Source organism: Dipodomys spectabilis, unplaced genomic scaffold (assembly GCF_019054845.1).
Source record: "Dipodomys spectabilis isolate Male_0828 unplaced genomic scaffold, ASM1905484v1 ptg000244l, whole genome shotgun sequence".
Lineage (NCBI taxonomy): Eukaryota > Metazoa > Chordata > Mammalia > Rodentia > Heteromyidae > Dipodomys > Dipodomys spectabilis.
In genome coordinates, this window is record NW_024870921.1 from 1,807,804 (window position 1) to 1,829,202 (window position 21,399).

Genomic DNA, 21,399 nt, shown 5'->3' on the forward strand with positions numbered 1-21,399 from the left:
AGATAAGATATGGAACCAACCCAGATGCCCCTCAGGAGATGAATGGATCAAGAACATGTGGTATATATACACAATGGAATTCTATGCCTCCATCAGAAAGAATGACATTGCCCCATTTGTTAAGAAATAGAAAGAATTGGAAAAAATTCAGTTCAGTAAGCCAGTCCCAAAGAAACAAAGGTCCTGTGATTCTCTTATTTACAATACTAGTGTATGTCTGAGACAAGCAGAAAATGTCAGATAAGGTGATGTTTAGGTGAAATGAACCAAGATAAGTATTCAAATGTTTTTTTTTTTTTCATGCGATTGTTTCTAACATATTTATAAGATGAATTCTTTGTGACTGTGTATGTTCCTCCCCCACGGTATAACCCCTGCTTTCACTGTATTTGATGTTGGTATAATTTGTGGATGGGAAGGGCAAAAACAAATCGTTTAAATAGGGATACAGATGGACACATTGTAACCATGACATATCCACGTTGTTATGTCGAAAAACGAACTTTCCAACTTTCTCAGGGTAAGCGGGTGGCAGATAGGAAGGGATGAGAAGAGGAAACAAAGGAGGAGGCAACAATGCTTCATAAGAAATGTATTCATTATCTTGCCAATGTAATTTTAACCCCTCTAAACGGTGTTTTCACAATAAAATATATTAAAAAATCTGTGAACAGCATAATTGATCATTTGTTATAATTTTTATGTTGTACTTAAGAAAAGGTGTGTTGGACTGGAAAGGTGACTCAGTACTTTAGTGCTTGCCAAGCATTCATGAAGTTCTCAGTCTGATAACTAAGCACCACAGAAGCCAGAAAAGCCACAAATGGTGCTGTGGCTCACGTGGTAGAGCATCAGTTTTGAGCTGACTAACTGCGGGACAGTGCCCCGGCCCAGAGTTCAGGCAATTGATAGACAAAAATTGTTTTTTTAAAGATGGGAAAAGCTGTCAAATTACAGCATTAAGTACTAGCATTTTTAATAACTTCCTCATTATCATTATTAACTCCAATCCATTTGGCCTCATATAGCTTTATCCTATTTACAAGATGTAAAAATTTTGAAACTTGTTTCTATGGAGTATGCCAAAACGTACTTATCTACCAGGTTGTTTCCATACTTTAGCTATGGTAAATAATGAGATAATGATCATAGTAGTGTTGGTGTATTTATTGTGTTCTACAATGTGATTTGTTGTGTCAGTGCAAAGGGATCTGATTACTGGATGATAGAGGAGCTCTCTTTTTAATATGAGGAACTCGAGAATGTTTTCAAAAGTGTTTGAAAGTTGTTGACATTTCATACAAGAGAGTAGCATTGTTCCGATTTGGTCACATACATGCCAGCTTCTGATTTGATTTCTTTTCAAAATATTTCCTATTTTAACAGGAGTAAGTAGGAATCTCAGTGTAGTTTTCATTTGCATTCCTTTTCTCCATGCAAGTTGTTTCAAAGTTGAAGACAATCGAAGTTAATGCAAGGAACCTCCTTTGTTCTTTATTCACAATCTTGTAGGTTAGACATGATTCATGTGCTACAAAAGCAAGGCTAATATATAACCATTGTTATTAGCTACATTGATCCTTTTTTTCCTTAGTAGGTGTTTGTTGTGACAGCCACATTCAAGTTAACAGAATATATCAACAGATTGGATCATAGATTAAAAACGAAACAGAATATTAATATTAATATTATAAAATTCAAAAGAAGATGCATGAAATAGGACAAATAAAATAAGTGTATTCAAAAAGCATCGACTGTAAGGATAGAGTAATTGTCAGCCATTTTATTCCAGATAATGCACTGGAATTTTGGATTGAACAAATATCTTACCAAAATTTAAAAAATTATCCAAACTGATTAGAAGTTGCATCAGTATAGCTATGTGACTAAAAACTTGCACATATTTCTTCTCAGTTTTTCTGTATAGAAATTCATGCTGCTGATAAACACAAACCTTTTGATGTACACATAAGTTCTCATTACTATTATGGCAAGAAATATTGAATATTTCTTCATGCATCTATCAGTCTTTCTTATTCAAACCCAGAGAAATCCCTTGTATACTTTAGTCCTCATATAAATGGGACTGATTCTCTTGGTGAATTTGACTTTGTGGTGATTTAATTTTGTGAGGTCTGGGGCCCTTGCATTTTGTATTTTTAGATCTTCAGTAGATGGTCTCCCAAACTGTGGGTTTTGTACTTATATTTATTTTCCTTCCTCTGACTATTGCCATCAAAGTTCTTTAGTTGAATGCAGTCCCATATATTCACTCCAGCTCTGATTTGTTGTGACTGAATTTTTATTTTGTAAGCTTTGCCTCAGAATCCAAGTCGATAGGGCACCCCTATTCTATACAATCATATTTCATGATACTTACACCTACTTTGAGGTCTTTGATCCATTTGGATTTGGTTCTGGACTAAGTTGAAATATATAATCTACTTTCAATTATTCATACACATTGTCAACATCTCAGGCATTTGGGGTCCCTGGGTAAAGGGCACGAAATAACCAGGACACAGGGGATGCAGAGTGCAAACAGCAATTGCCACTGCATGCTGTTCTTTATTGCTAGTGTGTATTTAAAGACAAGCAAGCATTATCTTTGCCAAGATTTAGTCAGGAGACATTTACACAAAGAATTTCAACAGATAAAATTTTGCTTAAACTATGAGACAATGCCTTTGTATATTTTTATATAACCTATTTTAGAGCAAGCTCAAACCACTTCCCCATACTCAGGAAAATTCTTGATTAGCCGTTCCTTTATGCTTAAGTTAGCAGAAGAGCTACTTCGTCAGCTCTCAGGAGTCTGTGACATGTGCTTTGACATAGGGAGAGAGAACATGTTCCCTCTCTAGCCCAGCATGCCAAGAGCTTTCGACATACACAAACACTGGCCTCAGATAACCCTGAGGCTGGAGCCTGCATTATTCTGCCCCTCCAACACAGACCCTTAGACTTCACAACACATATAGCTATTTTTACATGCACCATATGAGGAGAGTTTCCCTTTCCTCTATCTAATGATTTTGGCACCTTTATCAAAATTTATGTGGCCATAAGTCTCTAGAATGATCTCTGTGTCTTTAATGCTTTTCCACTGGACTTTAGGCCTATGTATGTCCAAGTACTAAGTAACTAAGTAACTATCTAACTTACCGTATGTATGTGTCGTGTGTGTGTGTGTGTGTGTGTGTGTGTGTGTGTTATGGGTTATTATTTTTGTGTGTTTAATAGTAGAGTTTGGAGTGCAATATTGATATTCTTGCTATGATTTTCCTGCTAAAGGTTGCTTTCTGGTTCTTCTATATTTCCATGTGATTTTTTTTATCACTTATATTTCATGCAATATTTCAGGGATATTAATCAGTACTCCTTGGAATTTACATGTAGCTTTGGGCACTTTTCCAAATTTCTCGATGTCAATACTTCCAATCCACCAGGGGGTGCTGGATTAAATTAAATTAAATTAAAATGTTTTAATTTATGTTTTCAGATGAGTAACGTGTTCCTCGTAGAGTTCCTTCACTTCCCTGCTTATGTGAAGTCCTAGTTATTTTCTTTTGGAGGGTATCACAAAAGAAATTTCTTTTGTGGTTTAAGTTTCATTCCCATTTAGGGAATAAAGAAATGCTGCTGATTTCTGTGTTTGATGTAAACTCTGTTAGTTTGCCAAAATTTAGAACAAACACAGGGAATTAGGATTGTAGCCTATAAGCCTTCTTTCAATAGATAATCAAGTTCTCTGTAAAGAAGTAGAGATTCATTTCTTCATCCCCTGTTTGTGTCTAATTTTTGTTTATGCTTTATCATATTATTTCAGCTAGAAACTCCAAATGTATATTGAAAAGAAATATAGAGACCAGATCCATTCCCTCATCCTTAATTGTGGTGGAAATGGTTTTCCTCTTCAACATTAAGTGTAAATAACTAGGATTGTCATATGCAGATTTTATCCTATTAAGGAATATTCTGTGTGTTTGTATTTTCTCCATATTTGTCATAACAATGGAGCATGAAATCTTATATGATTAATGTGCTTCTTTCTATTGATGTACTGAATTACATGGATTGACTTGCATATATTGAACAAACTTTACTCTGCTATGATTCCCCTTTGGTGAGAATTTGTAGTTATTGTATTATTTCTTCATGTCGGCTCTCCAGAAATTTATTAAGAAGTTTGCACTGATGTTCAAGCAAGAAATATTTATACAGTTTTTTTTATTGAGTCCATAGCAGATTTTGTTTGTGCAGTATGCTGAGCTCCTACAGTAAATTCATTGTGAACGTTCCCTGTCTGTTTCATTAAAGATTTTCGGGTTAATATGGAGGGTTGTCCTTTGAAGGACTTTCAGAATCACCTGTGAACCCTTTTGTCCTGGGTTTTATTTTGCTAGGTTTTCCCAACATTCCCTTATCCTCTTCTGAATCTTGACTCTGTCATGAGGTTAAATATCTCATCTGTGGTTTCACTCATTTGGGTGCATTTACTCTCTCCATCTCTCTTCTGTCACACGGTTTCTTCTCTCAGATTTACTAAGGGTCTATCAATTAATGTTAATGTTTCCACATAACCTACAAATTGGTTATTCAATCCTTGTTTGGTTTTTAGGATTGTCATTTTTATTCTAATTTAATTATTGTCTCTTCATGTAATACCTTGGTATATATATATTTCTTCTCCTATTGTTATTAATATAGACCAGAAAAGTTGAGTAGATATAAACAAGGATCATTCTAAAATTTCTTCTGATTTCCTCTTCCAAAACTTTATTAGGTTTTCATTTGTTTGTTGTTTTCTTTTTCTTTTTTTAATTATGAAAATACCATACAGAGGGGGTCCAATTACATGGGCCAGGTAATGAGTCACATTTCTTATCAAGCATTGTTGCTTCCTCCTTTGTTTCCCCTTCCCATCTTCCCCCTTAAGCCTACCCCCCCTCCCCCCGCCAAAGTTGTAAAGTTTGTTTTTCTACATAAGGTCTTTTTGATCTCATTCTTGCAATGGTTCCATCGGCTTGCCTATTTAAACAATTTGTTTTTTTTCCTTTTCCCTCCCCAAATTATACCAATATCAAATACAGTGGAAACAGGAGTTATATGTGGAGACAGGACATACAAAGAAAGAAATAAATCATATTATTAGTGTGTTAGAATCAATCACAAGAAAGAAAAATACATTTGAGTCCTTATCTTGGGATTCATTTTGCCTAACATCAACTTATCTGACCGTGTGTACTTCTCTCAGATGTATACTAGTTATTGCCAATAAGGGAAACCATAGGACTTATATTTCTTTGGGTCTGCCTTATGTAATACAATTTTTCTCAAGTCTTCCCATTTCCTAACAAATGGGGCAGTGTCATTCTTTCTGATGGAGGCATAGAATTCCAGTGTCTATAAATACCACATTTTCTTGATCCATACATCTGCTGAGGGCATCTGGGTTGGTTCCCATACCTTAGCTATGGTAATGCTGCAATAAACATAGCTATACTGGGAGCTTTAATCTGATCTTCTTTATGATCATTTGGATAAATGCCCAAAAGCAGGATTATTGGGTCATAAAGGAACAATATGTGGAGTCTTTTGAAGAACCTCCATACTAGTTTCCAAAGTTGTTGAACGAGTTTACACTCCCACTGTCAATGCAGTGGAGTAAAATCTCTCCTTTTTTTTCTTTTTCAGATAACATTATTTTGTATTTAAAAAATCCCATGGAGTCCACTTTACTTGAGCTGACTCAAAACTTTGGCAAAGTAGCAGGGTATAAAATTAACCCTCAAATCATACCGACTTACTTCTCTTTGTGGAGGAGAAGGGGAAAAACAAGTCATTTTAAATAAGGATAGAGGTGGACCCATTGCAACAATGAGAAGTACACGTTGTCATGTCGGAAACAAACTTTACAACTTTGATATGGGGAGGAGGATTGCGTGGGGGAAGAGGGAGGCTGGGAAGGGATGGGAAGGGGAAACAAAGGAGGAGGCTACAATGCTTGATAAGAAATGTACTCATTATCTTGCCCATGTAATTGTAATCCCTCTGTACAGTATTTTCACATTAAAATAAATAAAAATTAAAGAAGACTAAAAAAATAAATAAAATTAACCCTCAAAAATCAATGGGTTTTCTGTATGCCAACAATGAGAAAAGCAGGACTGAAATCAGGAAAGAAATTCCATTTGTAATAGCCCCATTCAGTCTTATTTCTTTTGCCTTGAGTTCTCAACAGTGCTGCAATTGTCCACTGGGTACATTAGTGAGTTGATTTGTTTTTCTAAATTCATGACATAGGAATTTCAAAATTGTTTGTTCCTAAAAATACCTGACATGAGTGGTGTCATAGTAGAGCATAATGTAGTCATATTTCTCCTCTCTAAAGAGTCTAGTTACTTCCATGACAAATTAAAATTTAGAAGGTTTCTATGAATAGAAGTAGAGTTCTATTGTCAACATTTTAACTACAATTAGTTCATATTATCCTCCATTTTTGATGAAAATTCTCTGCAATCAGCCATTACATATAATTTCTTGTAATTCGTCACTGAGCCATAGGATGAAATAAAGATATAGATAGGAGGAAGGCACCAAACTGACCACTCCTCCTATCTAAGAGTACACATTCACAGTAGGATTTCAGAATTTATTGAGAACTTTTCAACCTATTTTCTATTTGATGGGGTTATATATACTAGTGAAAAGAACGTAGGCATGATATTTTACAGTTGGATCTATAGTTTCAGAAAACTATACAAAGAAGGCTATACATTTTTATATAAACAAATGTGTGATATGATTGAGCCCATTTTTTTCTTATTACATTTTCAATATGAACTTCAGCATAAGACTACTCAGACAATGATCTTTTATTTTAATGACACTAAAGAACGTTGACCTTGTTTCACATGAAAAAAATATGATTTCATATAAGAGTATTGATTGTTACTCCCTGAAGGATATTACTGCAAGATATAAATTAGGATGAGCAATAAAATGATATATAGGGAATGAGAGCACACCCCTATGAATGTATTCTTGCAAAAATGAATACATTCTAGGTTACTTTTTTAAGAAGCAAGGTTCATTATTGGCAAGGAGAATGAAGTATGTGCAATGTGAAATATTTAAGCGCTATTATATGCTTGCCAAATATATATCCAGGCAGTGTCATTTCTATGCTTCCAGAATTGAAGACAGTATTATGCACTTTTTCCTTTTCTCTTCCAAGTACACTAGAGATTTTCAGGACTTTGAGTATCATCTAGAGTACATAAAACTTGAGGCTCAATTGTTTTGTGTCACTGTTCGTCGGTAACTTTCATATAAGAACCATCTGCAGATTGTCCATCCCATACACACTTATAGAGTCCAAACTACAGTGCTCAAGATTATTTTGTATTATTTTCTGTGAAAAATGATAGTAATACATTGTAAAATTTCCTATGATTTTATTACTAGACAGAAATTGGAAGATAATTAACTAAAGGGAGTTATATATATGCGTAAGCAATAAACATTCCAAAGAATGATGTATTTTCCATTTGGAGAATTGTGCAAGATACAGAATATTCAAACAAGACATAAGTCTCCTAATATTAGCATTGTTGTAATGAAACTCAGTATAGAAAAGAATAATAACTGCACTTTGTATCTTTTCGGTAGTCCATCCCATTTTTATCTTTTAGGTGACTGAAGCACAAGTTGATCTGAGAGTCCTAAAGTCATGAACTGGAAGTGAGAATTCCTTGCCCTATGACAATGAAAAATACAAATCTCACGGGACACAGTCTAAAAGGTGACAATTGTTCCAAAAAAAACCACCCAAAACAGTGGGTATATTTTCTTCTTTCATATGGAAGGGATCATGCTTTACTTTGATGACTGTGATTTACTTTATGAGATAAGAAGGAAATAATATTTTTGTGCACCGTCCAAATAATATTTCTATAGTTCATTTGGCTCTTGGTTATTTCTAGAATATCATATAATGAACAGATACTATCCTTCTATTTCCACATTCCCATGTCTGTTTTGATGGTATTGTCTCAATTACAGCTTTGGTCCTATGTACAGCAGATCACAATGCTTCTCTTCGTATCAGTTTAGAAAACTGCATTCTCAATCCCTTATAAATGGAAAAATCACTGATATCCATGTTATAGTTTTGAAAACAAGAAGATATTTATAGTTATTCCCTTGTGTAGTTCAGAGTCCCTGCACAAGTGGTATCAGGAATATTGCTACCATTTTAAAAAGTGGTTAGCCGGGTCCAGGTGGCTCACGCCTGAAATCCTAGATACTCAGAAGGTTGAGATCTGAGGATCATGGTTCAAAGCCAGTCCTGGCAAGGAAAGACAGTGAGACTCTTATCTCCAATAAACCACTAGAAAACTGGTAAATGGCACTGACTCAAGTGGTAGATCACTCACCTTGGGCTGAAGAGCTAAGGGATAGCATCTAAGCCCAATGTTCAAGCCCCACGACCAACCAAAAAAATGAATGAATGAATAAATAAATAAAATTAAAAAACCATTCAAACAACAGTTTTACATGTCAATATTCCCAAATTTTCCTTTTTCATCACTTAAGAATGTTCATTAAAATTTTCTTGTGTAAAATTTTGTAGCTGAGGCCTGTTTGTTTGCACCTCCAAATCTAGCTATTCAGGAGGCTGAGAATTTGGATGGTGGCTCAAAGCCACCATCAGAATCTCATTTCAAGTGAACCACCAGAATACAGGAATAATTGTATTTGTTCAAAGTAATAGAGGGTTGGATAGGTACAAGAAACTTTATGGATATTGCAAGGGCCCTGAGGTCAAGCACAATGACTTATACAAAAGCCTATCTGCCATGTATCAGAAGAGACCAGTTGCAGAAAAAGAAATTTTTAAAAATGAAATTTTTTGCTAAGGGCTATTACACATCAAAAAGCAATTCACAAAGAATGTCAGACAATTTGAAATTTGTGAATGGTTTTCTTCTCTCATGTATTATCAAGGGAAGTTCCACAAAATATCGGTAATAAGTTCTAGGCCTGGAAAGTTATATGAACTGCCATTTCATATTTTTTATTTGACACCTACATTGAGTTCTTCCCACATTCTTGCTCTTACTCAGCAGTAGCTTTGAGAAAATCCCGGTGGGGAGGGTAGTTAGTGTTAGATCAGAACTTGACATTATTTTCTCTTCACATTTGTTCATTAATATTTTTCTTTTTTTAATTGTATAAATACTGTACAGAGGGCTTAAATATTTTGTTAAATTTTGGGGAACAGATTTACATCAACATTCGGTATATCATTTAACTCCATGTCATATTTTTTTTCTTTTTGTTTCATCATGGGGATTGAACTCTGGGCATGGGCATTGTTCCTGTGCTCTTCAGCTGAAGGCAAGTGCTCTATAGCATGAACCAATGCAGTACTTGTGGCTTTTGAGTTGTTTAATAGAGATAAGAGTTTCATGGTCTGTCCTATCAGGGCTGGATTTGAATCTTGCTCCTACGATCTCAGCCTCTTGTTTAGCTAGGATTATAGGCAAGACCCAACAGTGCCCAGTTCCCTGCCTTATTTTAAGTCACAGGTTTTACATACTTTTTTAATATATGTTATATAATTAAAAACATTTCCAAAGATATTTTATTAAGATATTTATATTTACGAGCAATTACTTCATTTCTTGCTGGATACATTTCAGTAAGGATAAAGTATATGCTCAACAGTCACCCTATTTCAGTGGCTGAAATATAATAATCCATTTATATTTTTTCTGGGAATATTTTTGGGAAGAGAATAATTACTTCTCTAGAAGCTATTGAAACAAGATTGAAGTAATGTAAAAGAAATTCTATGTCATTATAAACAGTATGATCATAGTTCAGATGATTTAGGGAGTAAGGAATTACCAGCAGCAACCTTCTATTGAAGCCTTGCAAAATTCTAGTATTTTATGGTGAAATCATAGCACATAGAAATGGAATCTTCCATTCGGTCTTTGGGTCATAAGGGAGCATTTCACTTGACATAGCCTGGTTTGTTGATGAAGAAACTGAAATCATGAATAGGAAGATGATTGTATCAATACAACAATAATTGGGGACCCACACAGAGAGGACAAAGGAATTGACCACTGCAAATGAAATGTGTAAATACACAGTTATTATCGCTGTCTTTTGTCTAGTTATCTTTAGATAAGTAGCAGACACCTCAATGTGCCCACCTCAATTATCAATCTGCCCTGTTAACTGTTTATGTTTCCTTTTACTCTCCCTTTTCATCATTACTCATATGCAGAGCTTTTCTGAATATCAGCTGTTTTCTTCCTACAAGTTCATTTTCACATCATATTCTCTATGTTTCAATTCAATGCCAGGACACTACATTACAAATAACTGTATTGTTTCTATCACAAAATTATAGCACCACTCTCTATATTTCTGACTGATATTCCATCAACTGCACAAATTTAAACCTATATCTATGCTAGGAAGCTTTTTAGCATTATTTCCTAACATTTGTTAATAACATGCAGATGAGTAACAAAGTACACTTGCAAAAATTATTATCCAGGCACATGAACAATTTTACTATACATTTTTCAATTGTTTCCTGAGAATTTCCTAGAATAATTTAAACTGTAGTCCACAATGTAGAAATGCTATACAATATTTATTAAACAAGATATACATTTTAAAATAAAATTTTATTTAAAAATTTTGTTAATTTCATCTGCATATTTCTGTTAATTTGGCTACTTAGCATTCAGATGCTATGCACCTATTAATAGCACAGTATTAATTCTACAAACATTACTAAAATTTAAATTCAAAGTGTATATTGAATACATATTGAGAATTCTTCATATCTCAAACAGGACTTCAAATGAAGTTAGTACTTACTCATTTGTATTAGGTACGGCGACAATATTTGTACTTATTCATGTCAACATAGTTTCTAAACTTTGACCTACAGGACACACAACAGTGCAATCACAGGCTACCAAAATCAAGTAGAGTGACTGCAAGGGGGAATCACTATGGAAAATAAAGTTTCAAAAGCAAGGAAAAAAAGACAAAGTTGTTCATAATATTTCAAGAAAAACACCAACAGTGATAAAACCACTTTTTTATATTTTGGAGGTCATTTTGATTATCCTAATCTTGTATGTTTATATGTACATCGCTCTTTTTAAACTATAGCAATCTTCTAGGATGAAACTAGAAATATACCAAGTATTACAATAAGGGAAATCATGATACTTACATTTTAAGTGTCCCTTGTCACGGAAAATTTATGTGTTTTCACTAGATACGTTCATACTTAAGCAGGAAAAACACGGGAAATTTAACAAGCAATATTCAATACACAATGCAGGCAAAATTGATTAAATACTTATAAAAATTACAGTTACATCCTTATATATCACCCACTGTCAGAATCAACAAGTGAATCAAAGATCTCAAGGTAAAGGATTATACTCTGAATGGAAAGAATGTGAGATATAGTAGGCCTCCTTAGAACAGTTTGAAACTTTCTTATTATAAATAAATAAAAATATCAAGTAAAAAAAAGGTTGGACAAATGACATTTCTTGAAGGTGCAGGGCAGGCTTCTTCTTGACACAGGTATAGTTAATTCGATAAATAGAATGCCAAAATACTGGAAGTAGCTCTTCACTAAACATGATACAGCAAAAGTTCTTATATCTGAAATATATTGAAAATTTAAAAGTTAAATCCCCCCAACATTCCAAACGATAAAGCCACCATATGATAACAGGGCTAAATATTTAGAGAGAGACTTCACTGTGGAAGAAATGAGAATGGCCGATGGACATATGAAGAAATGTTTAACATCTCTCACAATAAAACCAAGACAAATAAAATCAATATTGAGATTCCACCAAATCCAATTAGAATGGCAAAGTCTTGTTCATTGTAAAATTATTTGCCATAGGAAAAACAAGGAACCACCCCAGAAGCTTGAGAGAAGACTAATGGATCAAGAAAATGTCGCACAATGGATTTCTAGGTCTCCATGAAAAAGAATTTTATAATCCTATTGGTAAGGAAATGAAAAGACTTGGAAACAATCCTATGAAGTCAAATGGGTCAGACCCAAACAAACATGGTTTCTCTTAATTGTAAAAGTTAGTATTTTAGTCCTAGAATACTTTGATATTAATATGCATATAACAATAGAAGATTAGGCTAAATAAATTGAACTCTGAGATACACTATCAATAGGTTTCTCTTGTTTTTTTTTTCTTCAATACCCTCTGTGAAGGTATTTCTTTTAAATGCATTTTCCCTTTATTTTCCTATGTTTTATGCAATTTTGGTACATTGTGTATTACATGTAAATTAATGAGAATTAGGCACCAGAAAGGGAATACCAAAACCTGCCAAAAGTACAAAGGGAACCAAAGAAGAAAAACCCCAACAAAACAACACGTTGGAAATAAATATTACAAATATTGGGAAGGGATGGATGCTTGAGGCAGAAGAAAAGTATGTGAGAAATGAATATTGGGTAAGGACATATAATCAGAAAAGTGATCACTCAGTGCTTAAATATGTAAATGTAATTGCTCTGTACATCACCTTGACAATAAGATTCCATTAAAAAGAATATTCTCAATTCTCATAAATTACCATATAGGTACTTATATTGATGGGTTTGTAGTACATGTACAGACATGTGAAAATGGTTGTTTTCTCTTTACATTCTTAAAAGCATAGAAAAGACAAGAGCATCTAAGCCAACATTGACAAATTAATGTTGAAATAATTTTTGTGCAATATTTCACTAGGAATTCCAATACTCATTTGAAATTGCAAACCAGGAGAAATCCTGGTGATGAACTATTCCCCAAATCCGAAACCCTCACATTTGCACACCTGTCATACATGTTAGGAAGGTGCTCACATGTGAAACTTCCTCTTCTGTTCTAAAATACTTCAACTCTTTGATTACATAGGCAGCCTAACCACTAATAAGTGATCTTCCTAATATATACTTCAAAAGGTATTCCATTAAGCAATAGCAATGTCATGGATGAGAAATGCCAAATTAACTAAAAAATTGTGATGGTGGGGTGCATAAATATGTGGGGCAAGTCATGTGCAAGTTGAAAACAAAGTTACACTCATTAGATATGGTTTTGTGAAAGTCTTGATTTACAGTCCAAAGGTACAGAATAATCTTCTGTGAACATTTCAGCGATATACTGGAAAATTCTCAAATGATGCCTGTATTCTTGTCTGATAAATGTCATATTCTCAGAGGGGTTCTGGTAAGATGGTACAGGAGAAGCTGGAGGCTAAACAAGCTCTCCCATAGAAAGCAATTTTAGTGCTCCAATGAACAGTAGGCCAGAGAATTTCACCAAGTGTGCCATCACAGTATAGAAAGTTTGGCACAGTACAGAGAGGGAAAATCCATGCAAGGAGACAGATCTGAGCACTTGCCAGCAGCCGTGGCTACTGTACATGTACTTTCATACCTACAACACAGAAAGTCCGGGACAAAGGGGCCAGATGCAGTTGACAATCGTCTTCAACTCAATACCAGCAGGAACTGACAAGGAGCAGATCTCTTCATCCTGCAGATCACTAACCAGAAACGACCCAGGAACAAAGACTCAGGTTTGAGTAGAACCCTGACATACTCAATCCTTCTCAGGGAGCAGAGGAGGGAAGGACACCACTCTCCCTCCCCCCACTACTCGAGATCTCCATCTTTGATACTCACAAAGGCCTGGCTAAGAAGATAGCTCCAACTAAGACCATGGAAGCAGGTCATACGAATCTTACCTGACCAGTCAGGCTCAGCTCCACCCAGAAAAAAGTCACCCAGCCTAGGCAGAGAAAACTCCGCCCTAGAGGAGTGGCTTTCTTCAGCCAGAGGCCACTCCTTCCTACAGCAGCCTAGACAATCAATTGAAATTCAGCAAACATAAACCCTGAGAATGGCTCCAGGCTGCGCTCTGTGAATGTCTCATCAGGTAGCCCCTCAGGGAAAAGCTACTGTTTGTTGCAAGGCCTCAACTCTACCCAGAACCTAGCCTCATCACAGCATCTCCAAACTAGAGGAAAAAACATCTCCCTCTTTTGTGATACTCAAATCAGATCTCCCTTCCACTGAACTAGCCTGGGAGGAGGATCATAAAATCCTGGGTAAAGCAGAGCATTTTTCTGCATACCCAAACAAACTTACAAGTAACCAATCAAGCCTCAGGAAAACCAAACACCACAAGGGGACCAGAGACTCTACCCACAGATGAATTAGGGACACAAGGAAGATAGAGGATCTTCCCATCTCCCCCACCAAAAAAAAAAATAATGAACTTATTTTTGTAAAAATTTTAATTTTTCTAATATTTCTTTTTAATTAAAAATTGTTTTCTATTATTCCTTTTTTCCTCCCTTGTATAATTTTTATTTTAGGTGTATATGTGTATCTGCTTTTCTTTTATCTCTACTGAACTTTTGATCTTCTTTTTTTCTTACTTTCTCATTCTCTTCAATTTTTCTTCTCTGTTGTTCGTTTTTGCGTGACTTAATTGCTATTCTGCTCATCCTCAGATACAACTGTCAAGGGTTTATTAGACCTTATCTCTCATTGTGTACAGACTTAATCCAGAAATTTATTACTCAGTTCAAAAACTCTTAGACTTAAATTCCTTAATAACTGTATTACTTCTTTATACCCATATAGTATTTTAAACATTTTTATTTTTTAGTTTTTCATGTCTCTTTCTATCCCTCCCCTACTCGCATCCCATCCCGGTTCTTCTCTGAATATTATTTATTTAAACTTGCAGTTTTTAAGTGTTTGTCTTTTTAATTTTAAATTGTTGTTCTTTCATTTTTTTCTTGTCTCCCATTTTTATTCTTCCTTTTTTCTCTCTCTGCTATCATTCTGTCCAATCCATGTCCCTCTCTGAGATTAGGACTTGGTTAATTTCACTCTCCCTTTATATTTCCACATCACTCTAGTCTTATTTTTCCCCACATTTCTCCCTAAACCTAATAATTTCTGTTTTGCCAAATTCTACTTTGCTGTTCTTAGGCCATTAAGACATAGTTGCTATTCTTGAATAGATTGAACCTGTTTAATTAGACTATATCTGCAGATTTTTGACTGTGTAATTATAGACTTTGGTTGATGCTTGCCCTAAAATTGTGTTCTAGCACACAACTGTGTTCCTTTCAACCCAAATAGTCAGAACAAGCCAGAAAAACACAAGAAAAATGGCAAGTCCGGGGATCTCAATTCCCATTCATGATCATAAGGGGACAGAGCAGATAATGATTAATCCAGAGGAGAGTTCCCAAAAAGCTCTACAAACACTACTGGTAAACATGGTGAATGAAAAGATTGAAAAACTGCAAAGGACTCAGTGTGGGTGTGATAGGGAGAGAGAGGAGGCAACCAAAGATCAATACAGGAATTTCATGATTGTGAGGAAGCTACTTAAAGATTGATACAGAAATTGTGTGCGCAGGTTGAGAACATTCTAAGAGAAATAAAGTAATTGCATGAGCAGGCTGAGAACAGTCAAAGAGATAGACAGGAATCTCATGAGAAGGCTGAGAACAGACAAAGAAAAGGTCAGTAATGGCATGAGTAGGCTGAGAACAGTCAAAGAGAACTACAGGAATTGCATGAACAAGAGTAATACAGGAATTTCGAGAGCAGGATGAGAATAGACAAAGATCAATAGAGGCATTCATGGAATCCATAAACAGACAGCTGAAAGATCTCAGGGAGACCACAAAGGGAATTCTGAATGGAGACCAACAGAAGGCATGGGAGTCCAAGGAAACCATAACCAATCAACTAATTGTTTTGAGAATAAACACTGAACACCAAATTAAGGCAGTAAAGTAGTTCATACATGATCTAAAACAATGATCCAACAGAAAACTTGAAGCCATCAAATCAGAGTAATTAAAAAGAAAAGAAAAAAGATAGAAAGTCTTGACAGTAGGTAAGACCATGAAGAAGATTGAATCTCAGCGATTGAAGACAGCACAGATATTATAGAGAAATAACATACAAATATCCAAGACAAATCCAAGAAATGTAATAGATCTATTGAACATTTGGAAGACAAAATCAGAAGGCCTAATCTGAATATAATGGGTGTAAAGGAGCACATAGAGATATGTTAATGGTCTAGGAAATTTGTATAACAGGTTCCTAGTAGAGAAATTCCCAAACATGCAAAAAGACAAGCCTATTCAGATACAAGCTATTAGAACACCAAATAGAACAAACCAGAACAGGACATCCCATCCTCACATTACAATGCACACAGGATCAATTCAGACCAAGGAAAAAATCTTTAAAACTGTCAAGGAGAAAAAAATCAATCACCTAAAAGGGAAAAAAATTAGAATCACTTCAGATTTCTCAGCAGAGACAATTAAAGCAAGAGGAGACTGGAATGATGTATGCCATGCCCTAAAGACAAACAACTATCAACCAAGAATATTGTACCCAGCTAAACTCTCCTTCATAACTGAAGGTCAAATAAAAACCTTCCACAGCAAAGAAAAACTGAAACAATATATCTCCACCAAACCAGCTCTACAAAAGATACTTAGAGATGTCCTACATATAGAAAACCAACAAGACCACAATAAAGCCCAAGAAATCACACCCAAATTGAGAATTCTAGAACCACAGGAATAACCCAGTTGCCGCAACCCCAAGGTGGATAAAATGGCAGGAACTCCCAAATACCTCTCAGTCCTATCTATCAACATTAACGGACTTTACTCTCCAATTAAGCGAAATGGACTGTCTAGTCAGATTATAAAACAAGATCCTTCTATCTGCTGCCTTCAGGAGTCACATCTTGCCCATAGCAATAAACATATTTTGAAAATGAAAGGCTGTTATAAAATTTAGCAACCAAAGGATCCCCATTAGCAGGTAGGAGTTGAAATACTGATATCAGATGAAATAGACTTCAAATTAAAATTTGTGGGACGAGATAAGGAGATAATTAAGGGATCTGCTCTTCAGGAGGATATTACAATTCTAAATATCTATTTGTCAAACAATGGAGCAACCACATTTATACAAGAAACTCTACGTTCCCTCAAATCTCACATAGATCCAAAGAAATTTATTGTTGGGGCTTTAACACATCAATATCCCCACTAGATAGATCAACTCGGCAAAAATTCAACAAAGAAAACAGAGATCTAAACAATGGCATAGATCAACTAGCTTTAACAGAGAACTACAGAATATTTTACCAAGAAGCATCCGAATACACATTTTTTTCTTCAACACATGGAACATTTGATAAAATAGATCACATTTTAGATCACAAAACAAATGTCCAAATTCAGAAAAATTGAAGTTATACTTTGCATTCTCACAGACCACAATGGAATGAAATTAGAACTCAACCCCAAAAGCCACCAATGAAAGCCCTGTTACACATGAAGGCTCAACAACACACTGCTGAATCATGAATAGGTCATAGAAGAGATTAGAAATGAAATTCAAATGTTCATGATATTCAAACAAAATGAACACACAAATTACCAACTCCTCTGGGACAAAGCAAAGTCAGTACTCAGAGGCAAATTTATAACTCTGAGATCCTACATCAACAAATTGGAGAGATTTGAAACCATCAATTAAATGAGACATTTAAGCCTCCTTGGAAAAGAGCAGCAATATAAATCCCAATCCAGCAGACGGACACAAATAATCAAAATTAAATCAGAATTAAATGAATTAGAATTCAAAAACCAAAGAAAAAATTAATTAATCAGAGTTGGTTCTTCGAAAAAATTAATCAAATTGTCACATCCTTAGTAAATCTTATTGGAAAAAACAGAGAACACACTCAAATAAATAAAGTCAGAGATGAGAATGGAAACATCACCACAGAAACAACCAAGATTCAGAACATTATAAGGGATTCCTTCTCAAAATTTTATGCTAATAAGTTTGAGAACTTGGCAGAAATGGAACTTTTCCTAGCAAATATTGACATGCCGAAACTAAACCAAGATGAGTTGAACCATCTTAACAGGCCCATATCAAGCATTGAAATACAAACAGCAATAAGAGACCTCCCAACTAAGAAAAGTCCAGGGCCAGATGGTTTCACAGCAGAATTTTACAAGGCCTTCAAATCAGAGCTCACACCAATACTTCTCCAACTCTTCAATGAAATTGAAAGATTAAGTTTACTACCGAACACATTCCATGAAGCCATCATAACCCTCATCCCAAAACCAGTCAGGGACTCATCAAAGAAAGAGAACTATAGACCCATTTCTTTGATGAACACTGATACAAAATTTCTCAACAAAATTTTGGCCAATCGACTTTAACAATTCATCCAAAAAATCCTAGATCAGTATCAAATAGGATTCATTTCAGGGATGCAAAGCTGCTTCAATATAGGCAAATGAATTAATATATTTCATTACATCAACAAGAGCAAGGAAAGAATCACATGCTTATCACATTAGATGCAGAAAAATCATTTGGTAAGATCCACACCGCTTTAAGATGAAAGCTCTGGAAAAATTAGGAATCCATGGAACATTCCTCAATAAAATAAAGGCTGTATATGACAAACCTACAGCCAGCATTATACTTAATGGTGAAAAACTGATGCCATTTCCTCTTAATTCAAGAATGACAAGGTTGTCCACTCTCTCCACTTCTCTTCAATCTAATATTAGAATGCCTAGCTACAGCAATAAGACAAGATGCAAACATAAAAGGGATCCAAGTAGGAAATAACGAAGTAAAACTCTCCCTCTTTGCAGATGAGAGGATCTTGTATTTAAAGACTCCCACGGACTCCACTCCCAAATTACTTTATCTGATTCAAAACTTTGGCAAAGTCGCAGTATATAAAATTAACCCTCAAAAAATAACGGCTTCTCTGTATTTCACCAATGAGAAAAGCATGGCTGAAATCAGGAAAGCAACTTCATTCATAATAGCCCCACCAAATAATAAAATAGCTAGGAATTTACTTGACCAACGAAGTGCAGGATCTCACTGATGAAAACTTAAGAAAACTGAAAAAGGAAACCAAAAACAGAACTTTGAGAGTGGAAAAAACTCCTATGCTCCTGGATTGGAAAGATCAACACCGTGAAAATAGCAATACTTCCTAAGGCTATCTACAAATCATTTCAATACATATCAATATTGCAAGGAAATAGAAGAAGCAATTTAAAAAGTCGTATGGAATCATAAAAGACCGCGAATAGCAAAAACGATCCATAACAGAAATAACAATGCTGGAGGAATATCAATACCAAATTTTAAACTCTACTACAAAGCCATAGTAATCAAAACAGCTTGGTACTCACCAAAAAATAGACCTCAGGACCCATGGAATAGAGTTGAAAACCCAGAAATGAACCTCCAGACCTATAGCCTTCTAATCTTTGATAAGGGAGCTAAAAAAGATATAATAGTAGACAGAGAGCCTCTTCAGTTAACTGTGGTGGAAAAATTCTTTAACTACATGTAGAAAACTAAAGCTAGACCCTTATATATCACCCTGCACCAGAATCAACTCCAAATGGATTAAAGAACTCAAGAGTCAATGCAGATATTCTGAAAATATTACATAATGGAATAGGAGACACCCTAGGTCTCCTTGGCATAGGTCGAAATTTTCTTAAAAGAGACCCCAAAACACAGCAAATCAAAGAAAGTTTGGAGAAGCAAGGTTTGCACGAAATGGCAGTGCTTCTGCATGGCAATGGATATAGATATCAAGATCTCTAGAAAGTCTCCGTATTGGAAGAAGATCTTCATTAGCCCTACAATAGACAAAGGTCTTATATCTACAATATAACTGGAACTCAAAGAATTAAATCTCCCAACAACATATCCTCAAAGAAATAACTGCCCAATAAATAAGTGGGCTAAAGACTTAAAGAGAAACTTCTCTGAATAGGAAAGAAGGATGGCCAATAGACACATGAAGAAATGCTCAACGTCTCTAGCTATAAAAAAAAAATGCAAATCAAAACAACATTGAGATACCACCTCACCCCAGTTAGAATGGCTATAATCAAGAACTCTAATAACGACAGATGCTGGAGGGCATGTGGACAGAGGGACTCTTACTGTATTGTTGGTGGGAGTGTAAACTTGTTCAACTACTAAGAAAAGCAGTATGGAGGTTCCTCAAAAGACTCCAAATAGAGTTCTCCTATAACCCAGCAATCCCACTTTGGGTCATTTACCCAAAGGATCACAAACAAAACCATACTAAGGGTACCAGCACAACTATATTTATTGCAGCATTATTTACCATAGCTAAGATATGGAACCAACCCAGATGTCCCTCAGGAGATGAATGGATCAAAAAATGTGGGATATACAAACAATGGAATTCTAGGCTTCCATCAGAAAGAATGACATTGCCCCATTTGTTAGGAAATGGAAAGACTTGAAAAAATTTTATTAAGTGACATAAGCCATGCCAAAAAAATATAGGTCCCATGGTTTCCCTTATTTGCAATAACTAGTATATGTCTGAGAGAAGTAGAAAAGTCAGATAAGTAGATGATAGGTGAAATGAATCCCAAGCTAAGGATTCAAATGTTTTGTTTTGTTTTGTATTTCTTTCTTGCGATTGTTTCTAACATATTTATAAGATGATTTATTTGTTGCTTTGTATGTCCCTCTCCCACGGTATAACCCCTGGTTTCACTGTATTTGATGTTTGTATAGTTTGTGGAGGGGAAGGGAAAAAACAAATTGTTTAAATATGGATACAGGTGGACCCATGGCAATAATGAGATGTACAAGTTATGTCGAATAGTGAACTTTACAACTTTGTCCATTGGGGGACGTTGGATGGAACGGGGGAGGAGGGGAGATGGGAAGGGATGGGAAGAGGAAACAAAGGAGGAGGCAACAATGCTTGATAAGTAATGTACTCATTATCTTGCCCATGTAATTTTAATCCCCTATATGGTATTTTCTCAATAATAATAAAAAAGATTAGAAATGAGGGGGTATCTATGCTCAACAAGAAATGTAGTAGCTACTGATATAAATGTAATTCTGTGTACAGCATATTTTGAAGAAAAACTTTAAAATTATGAAGCTAAAATGTACCAACAGAAAATAAAAATGAACTGATTACAGCATCCAAATGCCCTATTACTCTGTATGAGGTAGAGTTAGATTTATCACATGTGACTATTACTGCATTGTGACATTTTTGCTCTTGTCTGAACTTCTCTAAAGTATATAATGTTGCTTAAAGGATACTGAAAATATGAACAGGATCTAAAATTGATATAGAAAATATAATGTTAAACTGTATTACTTACTAAATTCTAAGCCAAAAACATTGTTAAAGGAAG